Genomic DNA, 17,111 nt, shown 5'->3' on the forward strand with positions numbered 1-17,111 from the left:
TGAAGGTGGGGAAAGAAGAGAGGGTAGCATGAGATAAACACAATTTCTCCAAGAAGCAGATGAAAATCCACAAATGTTTGCATTTCTCTACTTATCTACTTAAGTCCTGACTTTATTATTTCTCATTGTATCATCAAATGATAATTTAATAATTTTTGTATTATACCTGCTTTTCCAGAATTTTTAGATGGTTACACAAGTGGTATAAACTCAAAAAAGCAATATAATCTACATATAATCTACAATATAATCTGCAGTAATTTTCAAATCACTTTAAGAAAATTATCTTTTTCTTCTTTATTTCTATGTACATTTGTTTTGATCAACTGTTGCTGAAAACACTATTGAAGTTCCTCAGAAAAGTAAACACAGATCTACCATCTATCTCACTTCTAGGAATATATCCAAATGAAATTAAGTCAAAATCTGAAAAGGTAGTTGCACTCTTATGTTTATTGCAGCCCAATTCTCTGTAGTGAAGACAAGGAATCAATATATATATATATATATATATATATATATATATATATATATATCAACTGATGACTGGAGAAAGAAAATTATATGTGTATACATGAAATATATAAATATACATGATAGATGCTATTCTACCATAAAAAGGACATGCTGCATTGATTCAAATTTAAAGCATTCATGTCTAAAATGAGGACCAATTATACAATCACTACTTTATTCAATATGTGTTTGTCATTTTCTGCCATGTCCAATTCAACATAGTAGTCATAGACATAGATTTTGATGAATTAAAGTAGATACGATGGGCCAGTGCTGTGGTACAGCGGGTTAAAGCCCTGGCCTGAGCTCCAACATCCCATATGGGCACCAGTTCTAGTTGTGGCTGCTCTTTTTCTGATCCAGCTCTCTGCTATGGCCTGGGAAAGCAGTTGAGGATGGCCAAGTCCTTGGGCTCCTGCACCCATGTGGGAGACCCAGAAGAAGCTCCTGGCTCCTGGCTTTGGATTGGCACAGCTCCAATCATGGCGGCCATCTGGGGAGTGAACCAGCGGATGGAGGACCTCTCTCTCTGTTTCTACCTCTTTCTGTAACTCTGCCTTTCAAAAAAATAAAATAAATCTTATAAAAATAATAAAAAGCAGATATGATGATAAAAACATAAGAATTTGGGTATCAATGTATAATAGTATAACGTTGATAAGACTTCAGATAGAAAATTTATTCTTACACAGATTTTTAGTTTTTGCTAAGATTTACCCAACCTATCTATATCCTGGTTATTTACAATCATCAACTAAAACTCTTCTTTGAGAGAAGAGTGATTAGTAACTTACCAAGATGTTTTACTTCCATTGTTTAAAAAAAGTAATGATTTTATGAAAATTTATATGCAGAGAGACCATAAATATTATCAAAGTGCTATGCCAGGTAGATTTGTAGTCATAATAACAATTGGCTAGTATATAATGAAATTTATTTCTAGAAACAAACTATAACTTGTAGACAGTAGAGTATACCAAAATATTTTGATGTTTATTATCAGTACAAAAAGTTAAAATAGTTGTTTCTAAATATTGGCTTTAAAATAATGATGAAACACATTTATTGAGATCGAAAAAGTAAATTTTTATGCAGTTTTAAAAATGTCCTCTTTTGTAGAAATACTGTCCTTTCATTACATAACAAGAATATTTTTTTCTTAGTCACCACAGTTCAAATTCCTACAGTAGAATTCTCTTGTCTAGAGGTATTTTGCCAGTATAACAAATTAGAATACTGAGAAACTCTAGAGGAAGGTCCACCAGAGGACAAGGATACGCAGACTGTGATTATAACTGCAATGTCTTAATTTGGAAATACCACACTGATATGCTTTAATTATATTCAGCTCCAAATGTGGCTTTTGAGTTAGAGAGACAAATGCTCCAATTGATAGAAATGATAAAGTATGCTTGCAATTTCATCAAATTTTTATTTTTATCATTTGTTGATATATTTACAGAATTGCAAAAATCTGTTTTAGATAATGACTTTAAAGAAAATGCAGAAGATGCATTTTGAAATCACATTCTTTTCAAATGAACTTTTACAAAAGAAGAGATTTATTGAGATCAACTTCCATTCTGCTAGATTTAATAATACATTTTACTTTTGATTTCTGAAGAAATGGACAACTTTTATTCTAATCTGAAAAGTATTCCCCATTATTCTTAGATTTTGCAACTTTTGTAATGAGCTCTGATTTTCAATGTGTATAAAATTTCCCTAAAAGGATAGCAGATTATTTCAGTAGAGACTTGGGTACCATTAAAGAAGCATCTCCATTGGTTTATTTTACCAATAATTTTATTATAAAATGTTTGTTGCTGTGTATTAGAATCTATTATGTCTTTACACTTATGTGTTTTACCCCAGAGCTAGTGTTATGATGTAGCAAGTAAAGCTGCCACCTGGGACACCAACATTTCAAATGGGCATCGGTTAGTGTCCCAGATGCTCCACTTCTGATTCATTTCCAAACTAATGGCCTGGGAAAAGCAACAGAAGATGATCCAAGTTCTTGGACCTTACCACCCACGTGGGAGACTCAAAGAAGCTTGTGGCTTCTGTCGGACTCAGCTCCAGCCATTGTGGCCATCCAGAGTGCATCAGTGGATGGATGATTTTCTGTTTCTTTCTCTTCCTCTTCCTCTTCCTCTTCCTCTTTCTCTTTCTCTTTCTGTCTCTCTCTCCCTCCCAACTTAAAAATAAATAAATAATTCTTTTCAAAAAAAATAGAATCTGAACTACCCTGACTATGGCATTAGAAAGGATGTCCTTTTAATTCTCTTATTCAACTAAAAAACTGTCTCTGAGGTTACTGAATTAATTTCCTAGATGGAGTTGGTGCTGTGGTGCAGCGGGTTAATACCCTGGCCTGAAGTGCTGGCATCCCATATGGGCGCCGGTTCTAGTCCTGGCTGCTCCTCTTTTGATCCAGCTCTCTGCTGTGCCCTAGGAAAGCAGCAGAAGATGGCCCAAGTCCTTGGGCCCCTGCACCCATGTGGGAGACATAGGAGCTCGTGGCTCCTGGCTTTGAATCAGTTCAGCTCCGGCCATTGCAGCCATCTGGGGAGTGAACCAGCAGATGGAAGACCTCTCTCTTTCTGCCTCTCCTCTCTCTGTGTAACTCTGACTTTCAAATAAATAAATAAATCTTTAAAAAAAAATTTCCTTGAAATAGTTTAGATGGTAGATTGCCATTGCCATGTGTACTGATGTAAATTAAACAAAAGTCGTAAGTTCAGTTAGTTCTATTCCAATACTCTTAGATTCATTTCTTGCCAATTGAACATCTCTATAAGTCTAATAGGAAAAATCTACAATAACAACATGTTCACAATGAATCAAGAATTAGTATATTGAGAGAGCTAGTTAATAACTTTCCCAACAAACCAATGTCTTTTACTACTTCTTCATAATAAAATAAAAGCCATGTATCTTTGATTAAATCATGTTTTAATATAGCTGTGTGTATATTATTTGTAATATATAAATGGATATCTCCAGACATAGAATAAAAAGGCAATTGCTAAAATGCATAATTCGTGTGGCATAAAAATATTTCTTATCCCCAGATTTCTTTCACATTAGATTCCGACTACCATGGTATTTAATACTCATTTTTTTTTTTTTTTTTGGACAGGCAGAGTGGACAGCGAGAGAGAGAGACAGAGAGAAAGGTCTTCCTTTTTGCCATTGGTTCACCCTCCAATGGCCGCCACGGCTAGCACACTGCAACCGGTGCACCGTGCTGATCCGATGGTTGGAGCCAGGCACTTATCCTGGTCTCCCATGCGGGTGCAGGGCCCAAGCACTTGGGCCATCCTCCACTGCACTCCCTGGCCACAGCAGAGAGCTGGCCTGGAAGAGGGGCAACTGGGACAGAATCCGGTGCCCCGACCAGGACTAGAACCCGGTATGCCAGCGCAGCAAGGCGGAGGATTAGCCTATTGAGCTGCGGCGCCGGCCCAATACTCATTTTTAATTGCTAAACAAAGGAAGTCCACATTAAAATTATTTGAGATAACAATGTTATATTGGGCTGGCGCCATGGCTTAACAGGCTAATCCTCCACCTTGCGGCGCCAGCACACCGGGTTCTAGTCCCGGTCGGGGCGCCAGATTCTATCCCGGCTGCCCCTCTTCCAGGCCAGCTCTCTGCTATGGCCCAGGAAGGCAGTGGAGGATGGCCCAAGTCCTTGGGCCCTGCACCCGCATGGGAGACCAGGAGAAGCGCCTGGCTCCTGGCTTCAGATCAGCACAATGCGCCGGCTGCAGCGGCCATTGGAGGGTGAACCAACGGCAAAAAGGAAGACCTTTCTCTCTGTCTCTCTCTCTCACTATCCACTCTGCCTGTAAAAAATAAAAAAAGAAAATAAAAAACAATGTTATATTGTTTGTTTCTGAGAACTGACAATGTACTTTGAACCTAGAAAGAAAGAGAAAGAAAAAGTCTCTGAGGAACGAATTTCGCAAACCACTGTATATGCACCATGACCAGACTGAAAGTCTATCTTTATATATCTATAATTATATATGTATACCATCTATATTCACATACAAAATACAGATATATATATATATATATATATATATATATATATTATTCCTGGCTATATTTTCTGCCTAAATAAAAATAGTTATAAAGAAATTGAAGAAGCATTCACAATAACAGCCAACTATGATGTTTTTCGTTGCTGCTGTAAGACAGGTTTCTTCCATAATTTTACTTTGAATGCAAGGGTTTTTAAAAATATTTACTATTTATTTGAAAAGCAGAGTGACAGACAAAAAGATATAAAACTGAGAGAGATATAAAACTGAGAGAGATATAAAACTGCTCGTTCACTCACCAAATGCTTATAGCAGTCAGGGCTGGGCCAGACTAAAGCCAATTCCAGTTTCCCAAGTTGGTGGTAAGAATCCATGTCCTTGGGCAATCATCTGCTGCCTTCCAAGTGTATTAGCAGGTAAATAGATCAGAAACATGGAGTATCTGAGGTTTGAACCAGGCATGATATAGGACATCCCATGTGGTAGCTTAACCTGCTGGGTCACAACACCTACCCCAGGCAATGATTTTAAGCTCCTATGGCACACATGAAGTTGTAATTGATTCCCCTTTTAATTAAAAACTGATTTCATCCCGTGAAAACATCCCATAGAGATTCATAAATGCACACAAATGTTATGCCTTTTAGAATTTTTTAAAAGAATAATAAAATGATTTTTAAAAATCCATATGAATTTGGAAAAAGTTCTTACACTTCAGAGGAGGTGCTAAAATCTACAGTAGTGATTTGTTCATTGTCATATGGATAAAGATTGACAGTACATGATAGGATAACATTGCAAAGTGAAGAGAAAAATGAATCTAATGATTTAAGTACAGTGTGTCTTTTAATGAACATTGAGCAGAGAATAGACTTCAACCAACATATCAGCATCTAATATGGAATGGGCTTTAAATAAATATTAAAGTAATGATTGATTGAGAATTAGAAAAAGGTACTGTTGAAAGATGGGAATGATTCTACTCATAAGAGATATATATTTTATAAAAATTTAGATAATACTCCACATGAATATGATGAAGACTGAATAATTCATATTAGGAATTTTCATATAATTCTAAACAGATAAAAGACATAAGTATTTGCAAGGATATGGAAAAAAGGAACTTTTGTGCACGTTGATGGGAAATGTGTATTAGTATAGTCATTGAGGAAAACAGTAGGAAGCTTTCTCTGAAAACTGAAAATAGAACTACCATATTAACCAACAATCCCCAGGTAATGAAATATACCCAAGGTAATGAAATTTATCTGTCAAAGAATCTGCACTACCATGTTTACTGCAGCATTCTTCACAACAGCCAAGAGATGGAAACAACCCAAGGGTTCATCCACTCATGAATGGGTAAAGGAAATGTATTTGTACATAATGCAATACTACTCAGTCATAAAAAGGATGAGATCCTGGCTAGCATTGTGGCACAGCAGGATAAGCTGCCACCGACAAGACCAAAATCCCATATGGATGCCAATTTGAGTTCTGGCTGCCCCATTCCAATCCAGTCCCCTGCTGATGAACCTGGGAAAGCAGTGGAAGTGGCCCAAGTGATTGAGCTCTTGAAGCCATGTGGGAAACCTGGATGAAGCTCCTGGCTCCTGACTTTCGCCTGGCTCAGTCTTGGCTGTTGTGGTCATTTATTGAGTGAACCTGCAGATGGAAGGTTTCTCACTCACTCACTCTTTCTGTCTTTTCTTTTCTGTGTAATGCTGCCTTTCAAATGAATAAATATTAAAAATGAATTTAAAAATTTTTTAAAGCTATCATTTGCAACATGGAAACTGGATTTAATTATGTTAAGTGAAATAAGCCAAGTCCAGAAAGACAAGGATTACATGATCTTGCTCATATGTAAAGTCTAAAATAATAAGTGATTTTATAGATATTAAAAATGTAATCCTGGTTTTAAGAGGTTGGCAAAGTGGGAAGGGATTGGGAAAGGTTAGTAGATCAATACAAAGTTATAAATATATTGGAGTAATAAGTTCTTATATATATTGCACAGAAGGGTGACTATGGGTAAGGCTAATATAATGATACTTGTCTATCATAAAATCTGAAAGATGGAATTTGAGATCTTTTCACCATAAAGAAATGTTAAGAATTGAAGAGCTAAATGTATTTTCCCTCATTGAGTATCTGTGTGATGAAACATCCCATAGAGTTCCATAAATACATAAATTTTATGCCTGTTAGAATTTTTTAAATGGATAACAAAAAAATCAACAGGAATTCAAAAAAAAGTTCCTAGACTTCAGAGGATGTTAAAATCTACAATAGTGATTTGTTCATTGTCATAGATAAAAGTCAAAGGTATGTAATTGGATAACATTGCAAAGAAAAAGAACAGAGAAGAGGAAAATGAATCTAATGATTTAAGTATACAGCATGTCTTTAATGAAGGTTGAGCAGAGAATGGGATTTCAGTCAACATATTAACATCTAATACGGAAAGGGCTTTAGGTAAATATTAATGTAATGAATGAAAATTCGGAAAAAGGCATCAAGAGAGACAAAAGGAGACACAAAGCTGGTATTATCATAGAATTAAAGATAAAGTGAATCTCAAGAAGATAGTGCTAAATAGTGGCAATATTATAGGAACTAAACCCAAGAATAGGCTCAAGTCTTTGCAACACAGAAACTTCATTTTAAGGTCAATTTGTGGGGACAGAATAAGATTGCATTACTTTGAGAATTTAGTAAAAGATGAGAAATTAGACCTAGAGAAGCTACGTCTAATTTTTGAGAATATTTTTAAAGATAAAAGTATGATACTTGAATGAGAAGCAAAGTTCGGATACTTTTTTAGGATATAGAATAATTGAACATTTTTATTGATCCTTTAGACTGGCAGTAGATAAAAGCAGAAGAAAGAGACAGGAAGAATAATTAGTCAAATCCTCAGAGGGGAAAAGAGGCCTTGGGTTGAGAACAAAAATATAAGGATCCTATTTGAAGAATCATGAGAATAAGATATCTTACAGAAAAGAAATATACTGAACTCTTATTTGATTCCCTTGTAATAGATGGAGAGAGCCCTGAAAGCATCAATATTGTGAGTAACCTAAGTTAGAACAGGAAGTCAGAACATGTTCTGCAATGTCCAGTACAGACTACTGAGGCAGTTCTGACTCAAATATTCATCCTATTTACTTTTTTATTAGCTATCATGCCAGTACCGAAGAACATGATAAACAAATGCTATGCTATGCTACTCAAGATTTCTCTTGATCTGTCCTTCTGAGCTTTTACAAGTCAATACCTGCATTGTGATAAAAGCAATGCTCCGAAATCCACTTGTTTGAAGGTTTATTTATCTTATGATAAAAAAATCATTACAAATTTATCTAAAAACAATCTTCAACATTTATAAACAGTCCATTGTCATTTTCAGAGTGTATATTTGTTTACAGTTACACACAGCATATCTACTGCTCCAAGTTTTCCTTTGTGATGCATAGTTCTCAAGCATATTGGAATTACTAAGAATGATTCTGAAGGAGTTAAGAGACTCAGTTAAATGGGAAAATAAATATAATTAGGAGATTGGGTAGAATAATGAATATATATGCCTCAGATTATGTATAAACATGACCCTATTGCAACAACTGCATAATTATCAAGCAGTATCAAGGAATCATTGCAGATTGGAAGCATAGCCAAGTTGTCTGCATAAAATCATCTGATAAGCAATAATGATTAACACATTATTCTGTATTGTGTTCCTATTGATGCCTTCATTGTTGAGATGTACTAGTGTGCTCTATACATTACTCACCAAAACCCACACCACCTACCCGGACTCTACACGTTTGGATGGGCTAGGGCATATCTGTTGTGTATACCAATGGTGGGATTTTAGCAGGATTACTAATCTTGAGTTCCCTCCACTCAGGCACTGACAATCACAGTCCGTTGGTTCCTTTGCTTCACTTTTTGGCTAACTAGGTAAGGTGTGTGATTTATACTTGACAGAGTCCTTCCTTTGAATTCTCACTTTACTAAGTAGATCTGAAGAAGACACTTTGACCCTGAGTCACAGTGCCTGAGGTGATAAATTGGAGGTGAGGGAATAGTGTTACCTTATGTTAGAAACTAGCAACTGAAAAGGACACATGTAGGGGCATAGCAGATGAAGCCACTGCTTGCAATGCTGGCATCTCCTGTAAGAGTGCCATTTCGAGTCCTGGAGCTCTGCTTCAGACCTGGCTTCCTACTAATGCACCTGGGAAGGCAGCAGAAGACACAAGTACATGAGCTCTTGCTAATCACGTGGGAGACGAGGATGGAGTTCCTGACTCCTGTCTTCAATCTTTCCCAGTCCTAGCTGTTGCAGCTACTTGGGGAGTGCAACAGCAGGTGGAAGATATCTCTTTCTCTGTTTCTTACGGAAGCTTGCCTTTCAAATAAATAATTTTTTAACTTTTATTTAGCAAATATACATTTCCAAAGTACAGCTTATGGATTACAATGGCTCCCCCTCCCCCAATAACTTCCCTCCCGCCTGCACCCTCCCAACTCCCACTCCCTCTCCCATTCCATTCACATCAAGATTCATCAAATAAATAATTTTTAAAAGAAATTAACGGTCTATAAAAAATAAACACGGGAGGTGTAGAGCAAAGATTTTAGTGCCTAAAATATTCAGGGCTTCTCTGGTTCCTGTCAAGTGACATTTTCTTTTTTAATAACTCCAGTATAATTGTGTTTCTCTTTATATCTTATTTATTATTGGAAAGAGTGATCTATGAATTGACTTTAGGTAGTTTTGTCTTCTGTGTTCTTATGTCTGTGATGGGAGATTAAGTAAACTTTTGATGGAAATTATTGTTTAATATTTATTCTCTGAAGTCCTTCTGGAAGTATGATATTCGCCAATATTATCCAAGGATGAAAGTATCTGGTACATGATCTTATTAAAAAATCAAAACTGTAGTAATAAATTAGATACTTTTTAGTCGTGCCAAAGAACTTAGTCAATATGAAATTTCATCCACATTTTGGGAATATTATTTCTTGTCTATCAATAAACTAGTTATTGTGTCTAGTTGTCTTGATAGCATAATCAATGTGAGCAACAATAGAACCAAGTTACAACTGAAAACGTAGAAATAAAAAAGCCAAGAAGTGGTGATAATGGCAACAAGAAGGAAAATGATATTCTGGAAGGGGAAAAACAACTGTTATTGGTATTACTCAAATATTATTTGCTAAGCAGGATACTTTGGAAACAATTAAGGCACATTCTCCTAACAGAATTTGAATCTGTGCCATTACCTGTAGTAGAGCAGGTGTTGGAATTAAAAGATTGAGGTTTACTCACTAATTGATTTTCGTCCCACTCTAGTAGAGTCTTACAACAGGACAGGATAAGTAAAGTGGAGTGCAGTAACTCAGAAACTGAGTTCTACTGAGAACTTTGGATTAAACACATATGGAACAGGCTTATTTGTAATATAGGTAAGGTATAAAACTTGGTAACTTGATGGAACGAAATACATTTTCAATAAAAAAGAATTTTGATAGAGAGAGAGAGATGGCTGAAATAAAAAGAGGAGAGTTTTTATATTTTTACAATATGAAAAGTACAAAGCACCAGGATCCCATATGAGCACCAGTTCGAGTCCCGGCTGCTCCAATTCCAGTCTAGCTTTCTGTTAATGTGCCTGGGAAAGTGGCAGAGTCTGGCCCAAGTCCTTGGGCCCCTGTACCCACATGGGAGACCCAGAATAAGCTCCTGGCTTCTGTCTGGCCCAGCCCTGCCTAATGTAGCCATTTGGAGAGTTAACCAGCAGATGGAAGACCTCTCTCTGTTTCTCCCTCCCTCTCTCTGTAGATCTGAATTTCAAATAAATAAAATAAATCTTTAAAAAATATTAAGCAAATTCATACATAACCGGGCAATAAACAGAAGACTGCTGAATTTTCTCCAAAACCAAGAAGATCTTGAATGTTCTATATATCTTAATTATGTTAAGCTATCTAGAAATGGACTATATTCATTATATGCAAAGTTTATATTTTATTCTCTCCCATTTCATATTTAATCTATGCTGCATTACAGAGCCTGTATTATGAAGCAAAGCATTTTATGAACTGAACAGATGGTTCTGTTAATATAGCATAGTCAAGTTACTTAAAATTGCATCATTGTGTATAGACAATTGATCTTACATACACCTCTATAAGGACATGAATAGTAAATTGCAATTACTTTTAATGAAATGTCAGAAAGCTACAAATAAAATTATATCTACAATTTTCATTAATTTAAATTATTTATAAGACATTCTTGATGTTTATTATATAAATTAAAGTTTATTAAATCAAAAAGTCTAAAGGACACAAATTAAAATATCCAAAGCTTAAACACATGTCTGTTAAGGATAAATGAATAAGTTGGTAGTTTTTCTTTTTCATGAAAAAGTTTTACACTCTTTTTTTTTAAAATGCAAAAGTATTGTGTTGAAAATTAGGAACATAAGTAAAAAAGTTTAGTGACTAGCAAGTATCAAATATGAAAATCATCTTCCACAAAATAAATCATTAAATTAAGACTAAGTCATTGGCCGGCGCCGTGGCTCAACAGGCTAATCCTCCACCTTGCGGCGCCGGCACACCAGGTTCTAGTCCCAGTCGGGGCGCCGGATTCTATCCCGGTTGCCCCTCTTCCAGGCCAGCTCTCTGCTGTGGCCAGGGAGTGCAGTGGAGGATGGCCCAAGTACTTGGGCCCTGCACCCCATGGGAGACCAGGAGAAGCACCTGGCTCCTGGCTTCGGATCAGCGCGGTGCGCCGGCCAGAGTGTGGCCATTGGAGGGTGAACCAATGGCAAAAGGAAGACCTTTCTCTCTCTCTCTCTCTCTCTCACTGTCCACTCTGCCTGTCAAAAAAAAAAAAAAAAAGACTAAGTCATAGTGCACCTTAAAGCACATTTTGCTATTCACCGCACCCTATAGGGATTGAAAGACACGATGAAATATGGAAGACAAAAATTTCCTCAGCTACTCTATAATTATTGATTAATAAAGAACTGGGATTTTGTCTGACAACCTAGAGCTGCCTCTCTTGTGCTGCTTCTTGGATTTAGGCCTGCAGAGGTTGTGCTAATAGAGATGCCTGACTTTTTCAGGTTCTTCTTCTACCTTGAAGATATACTTGTTGATACAGGATTTAGTCTTTACCATTTCTTGATAAAGTAATTGTAAGAAACAACTACATATGAGAACTGAGCATCTAATTTTCATATTCTTAAAATTATTAACCTTTTCATATAGTTATGTGACACCACTATACTGTACTAAACTGTTCTGAAGGCTCTCTCCATAATATACATAAATATAATGTATTTATATATAACTATGGATATATGATACATATTTAGAATCTATGTATACACATGTACTTATTACTACAATATCTAAAATAAGATGTTATATATAAGTTATACATTCCTGCTATTATTACTGTGGATATAGTCAAATTCATATTAAATTTATTTATCATGTGGATCTGAAGTATTGATTCCATATTTATTGTGGAATATTCTGCTCCATCTGTTTCCTATTAATTTTTCCAGTGAACAAGAAATAAATTTGGATCTTTTGGATTTTCTGTCTTTTGAACAATGGCCAGGAATGGCTAGGAAAAATAATGACAAATATTTATAGCAAAGGTTAGAAGTCTAGAAAAATATGCTTAAGTGCCTAAATGGCTTTATTAAGCAATATATTCAGAAGTTTATCTCATTTTGTTATTACAAATCTTGCCATGTTTTTAATTCCCAATGTTTTCAGATATCAAAAGAAAACAGGCTGGTGGTATACTTCGAGACAAAGAAAAAGAGAACATAAGTCCCATTAAGCATTTTAGAATTGATGGAAGGATCTCGAAATAAGAATTCCCAGGTTGATGTGACAGCTATGTGAAAATATTTATCATCATATGGACATTATATGGATCATTATATGGAGAAAATAATATAATCTGACTTAGAGGTCAAAAAAGATTTAGCAATCAGAGATCAAAAAATTTAGTTGAAATATAAAGATGGCCTTGTTGGGTGTCGGGAAACGGCCAATATGATAATTAATTGCCTTAAGTATTTTACATTCCATATCCCTGAAGCCTTCAAGCACAGGTTGGATGAGTACAAGTTAAAAGAAGATGAGAGGGGCCATGCTATGGCACAGCTGGTTAAGCTGCTGTCTATATGCTGATATTCCATATGGATGACAGTTCAAATCCTGGCTACTCCACTTCCAGTCCAGCTCTCTTCTAATGCACTTAAGAAAGCAGCAAAAGGTGGCCCAAGAGCTTGGGCCCTGTACCCATGTGGGAGAACAGGAAGAAGCTTCTGGTTCCTGGCTTCAGTCTGGTCCAGCCCTGGCCATTGCAGCCATTTTGGGGAATGAATCAGTGACTGGAAGACATCTCTCTGCCTCTCCCTCCCTCTGTAATGTTGTCTTTCAAATAACTAAAATAAACTCTTAAAAAAAGATGAGAAGCATAGTATAGAAGTAAATGTTCTATAGTACATGCAGTTTATACTATCACAACTAGTCTCTTTTGACCTGGCATATAACTGCTGCCTTTTTTAGTTTTGAAAAATTTGTCAACATCATTAATGAAACAGAAAAAAAAGGGGCCTGTTTCATCTTATCTACAGAATACTAAAAAACTATATTTATTGTTAAATCTTTATTCTTTCCTCCAAAAACGTGGCACTGACTCCTCAAATAAATTGGCTATGGTCCCAATTGCCAAAGCAAAAAACCAGCCTCTTTCCTCAAACTAAGACTACATTAGACATTGCATTTCATACCCTTAATCAGATGTTTGCAAGCAGCTAAGTCCCAAATCAATGTTTGAGCTTAAGAGTAATTAAAGTACCAGAGAAGATAATTGGAATATATATATATATATATATATATATATATATATATATTGTTTACATTAGTTTTACTCCAAATATAATCTGCAGAATCAGTTAATTAGTATTCTAGAACTAGTTCAGGACTTTTGTTGCTTGTTTATTTTTCTGTTTTAGATTTTCTCACTTCTGAGACCAGCATTGTAGCACAGCAGATTAAGGTACTGCCTGCAATGTAGGAATCCAATATTGGAAAAATTGTTCGTGGCTAATCTGCTTTTGGTACAGATCTTTGCTTATGCACCTGAGAAAGTTTTACTAGGGTTCCTGCCTCCATGTCGGAAACCTGGATGGAGTTCCAGCATCCTGGCTTCAGTCTGGCCCAGCCCTAGCTATTGCAGCTATTTGGGGAGTGAACCAGTGTATGGAGAATCTCTGTTTCTCTGTCACCCTATGTTTCAAATAAATAAATAAATCTTTTTAAAAATAATATTTTACCTTTTTTTCTGCTCTTTTCATTTCCCCCCATTATTCTTTGCTTTTTTTTACTCACCTCCACTGTATTATTTCACTGTTAATTAGCAACCCAGAGCTGTGGCAAACGTTCAGCAATTGAACTTGGATCTATCTGTGAAATATTCAGGTGGGAAGTGTTGCTTCTACTGCTATTTGAAAAAGGAGGGCTATAGTAGACATCAATAGTGAACCTAAAATAGAAGTTCATAATCCATACCTTAAAAGGAAACCTGTATCCTTGCAGTTTCCCAAAACATTTGGAGACTACTCTCTTCTTAATAGAACACCATGGTTTTGATGTATCAAATTCAAAGTGTCTGAGAAGAAACAAATTAAGAGGATGAATGGAAGTAGAATAGGCCATTTACTGGGGTGAATGCTGTGGCGAAATGTGTTTGATCAGTGCTTGGGCCACCTGCATCCCAGATTAGGGTCCCTAATATGAGACATTGATCTTCTGCTTCCAGTCCAGTTTCCTGCTAATAAACCTGGAGCCTTCACTTGCTGATCCAAGGGCTTAGGTTCCTGCCACCCTTGTGGAAAAGATTCAGATGGAGTTCCTGGATTTTAGTTTTGGCCTGGGCTAGTCCTGGTTGTTGTGGGCCTTTGGGGAGTGACCCAGCAGATGATAGATCTCTGTCTCTCTGGCTCAGCCTTTTAAGTACATGAACAATTTTTTTTTTAAAGAATAGAGTATTCACTGGCATATTATTTAAAAGTTTGCTCTTGTGGTCTGATACTTGGTATATTGTTTTTTACAGCATAAATAATTTTATTGTTATTGCAATTGATAAGAACTCAGTAAATGGGATTTCATGATAGCAGGAGGAATTGAAATTTTATAAAATGCCACCTATTTTTACTATTTGGTGAGGCTCAAGGACGAGGATTTCAGAGAGTGGATTTCCCCATGTCTGTTCATAAATGACAACAGCAGAAGACAGTCTTGAGACGAATAGAAAAGGAACAAGAAGGGATGGTATGTATCAGGGAACTGTGATCAACATCAAGAAAGCTCATAGTTCTAGCTTCATAATCCAGGAACAGTCCTATGCGGTTAATCGGCCTTGCTACATATTGCACTAAAAGTGGAGAGGTGATGAAGAAACTGTAATGGACATAAGAAAGAGTCCCTCATCAACAAATGTCTTGGTATTCCTGTTCTACCTTCCAGTAATATCTGCCAGAAGTAAAAGTCTGAACACCCCATGCCAGAAAACATCCGGGCCTCTCCGGGAGACAGGGCACATCATGAGGAAAACAACCAGTGTACAGGCTTCTGAAATCTCCCTGTAGGAACATGTGCCAGTTGAATCTTTCAGGATCAAGAGTGACAGTCACTTGGAAGCATCTGAGGGTTTCTATCAATCCAGTGATAGGCACTGCACTCAGCTCTGGATTCACAGGCTGGGGCATGTGCAGCAGCATGGATTCACACCTGGGCAGGATGTCTCCAAAAGCCTGAAGTAGCTCCATATCTGGTGTATGACACATTTCCTTCAGTTCCTTATACATTCCTCTTAAAGTCTCCCTCTTGTGAGCCATTCTGGCTTGACTTTCATTGAATTGCTCAAAAATTTCCTTGCCCTCTTTGTACAGAATCTCCAAATGGTGTTGCTCCTCCTCCTGGAGATATAGAAGCAACTTCTGAAATACAGTTCTGATTGCTTCTCTCCTTGAATAGACATAATCCTCCCATGATCTGGTTTTGATTATTTCCATATTCATATTTCTGCTATTTTCACAAAGGTTTTTCCATAAACACTTCATTGTCTTCAGGAGGGTCTCTGCGCTCCTCGGCTGCCTAGTCCATTGACAGGTGTCTGTGACCCTGACGCTCCTGAGAGTCAGAGCAGAGCACACACAGCAGGTTCTTGTACTCTTTGCAGAAGATCTTCTTTGTCTCCTTGTGCACCACACACGTGTGCCCCTCTGAGCTGAGAAACTGCTGGAGACTGGCTTTTCTGGCGAGGACTGCCAGGTTCTTGATGCTAATGTCTGTTTTATAATCTCTCTTGTCTGTCACGGTCTTGCATTTGAAGCACAAACTAAGAATTGATGTTTCTTGCCCGCAGAGGTACAGAAAAGGCCTGCAAAAGCTGTGCCCACAGTCTATGGTGACTGGGTCAATGAAGTAATTCTTGCAGATGGGACAGGTGAGCTCCTTCTGGAAGACGTGCCAGACTCTGGAATCCATGTTTCTGGCAATAGGAATTGGTCCTCTGCAATGTCTAGGAATGGGTCCTGGGTCAGGTAGGTGGTTCTGAATTCCCTGGGCTTTGAAAGATCAGAAGGTTTCCACAACCCAGTCAACTCCAAGCCTCAGAACAAAATAAACCTTGACTGGGCAAGGCCTTTATACAAGATGAGCAAGCCCTGTGCAGATGTGGTTACTGTAGCAGAGAGGATTAAGGGGAGGGGCATTATTTCCCATCATTCCTTGGGTGAACTCCTTTCCAGCTGATTTAGTTAAAAGCAACTGGATCAATCTCAAATTACACAAACGTTCTCTTGATTGAAATGGATAATTATTTGAGAGGTAATATTTGTTAATTTTTGAAATCCAGATAGATATTCTCTGAATACACCCATAAAAAGGATATTATGTATAAAAGCCTAAATTAATAGAAAGCCAAAGTATATTTTTACATTCACAAATTGATACATGATGCCGGATTTAACTGTGTTGCAAAGGCAAGGCCTGGAGTCAAGTACTTGGGAGATGATACTTGGTATATTGTAAGTCTTTATACCATCTTCCCCCTAATTCCTCATTCTCTTTTAGTGTTCTTTTACTTTAGAAGCTTTGTACAAAAACAAGAGGTTACTCAATGATGGCTTCTCCTCCTTCATCTTGTAAAAGACAGTGTAAGAGATGTGTTTGGTATTAGAAATGAGAAAGGAGAAGTAGAAGAATCATTGAATTAGAATAGAGTCTAAGTCACAAAACATGTTTCTCCTGAATGCAGTGAAGTTTGCTGTGTGTATCCTGAATAGTGGAGATCAATGTCTTAGGTAAGTGGCAAATCCTTAAAGGTCTATTTTTTTCTGTAGTGTGCTCAGGTAGGCTGTATCATAGAAATCAGAATATTTTAATTACGAAAACCCTACCATATCACTACAATGAATGAAA

General features: G+C 36.8%; 1 pseudogene; it reads right to left on the reverse strand.

Annotated features, from left to right (window-relative positions):
* Window positions 1-14,896: 14,896 nt before the first annotated feature.
* On the reverse strand, window positions 14,897-16,175 carry LOC133772324 (tripartite motif-containing protein 51-like; annotated as a pseudogene).
* Window positions 16,176-17,111: the final 936 nt, after the last annotated feature.

Source organism: Lepus europaeus, chromosome 13 (genome assembly GCF_033115175.1).
Source record: "Lepus europaeus isolate LE1 chromosome 13, mLepTim1.pri, whole genome shotgun sequence".
NCBI classification, from domain to species: domain Eukaryota; kingdom Metazoa; phylum Chordata; class Mammalia; order Lagomorpha; family Leporidae; genus Lepus; species Lepus europaeus.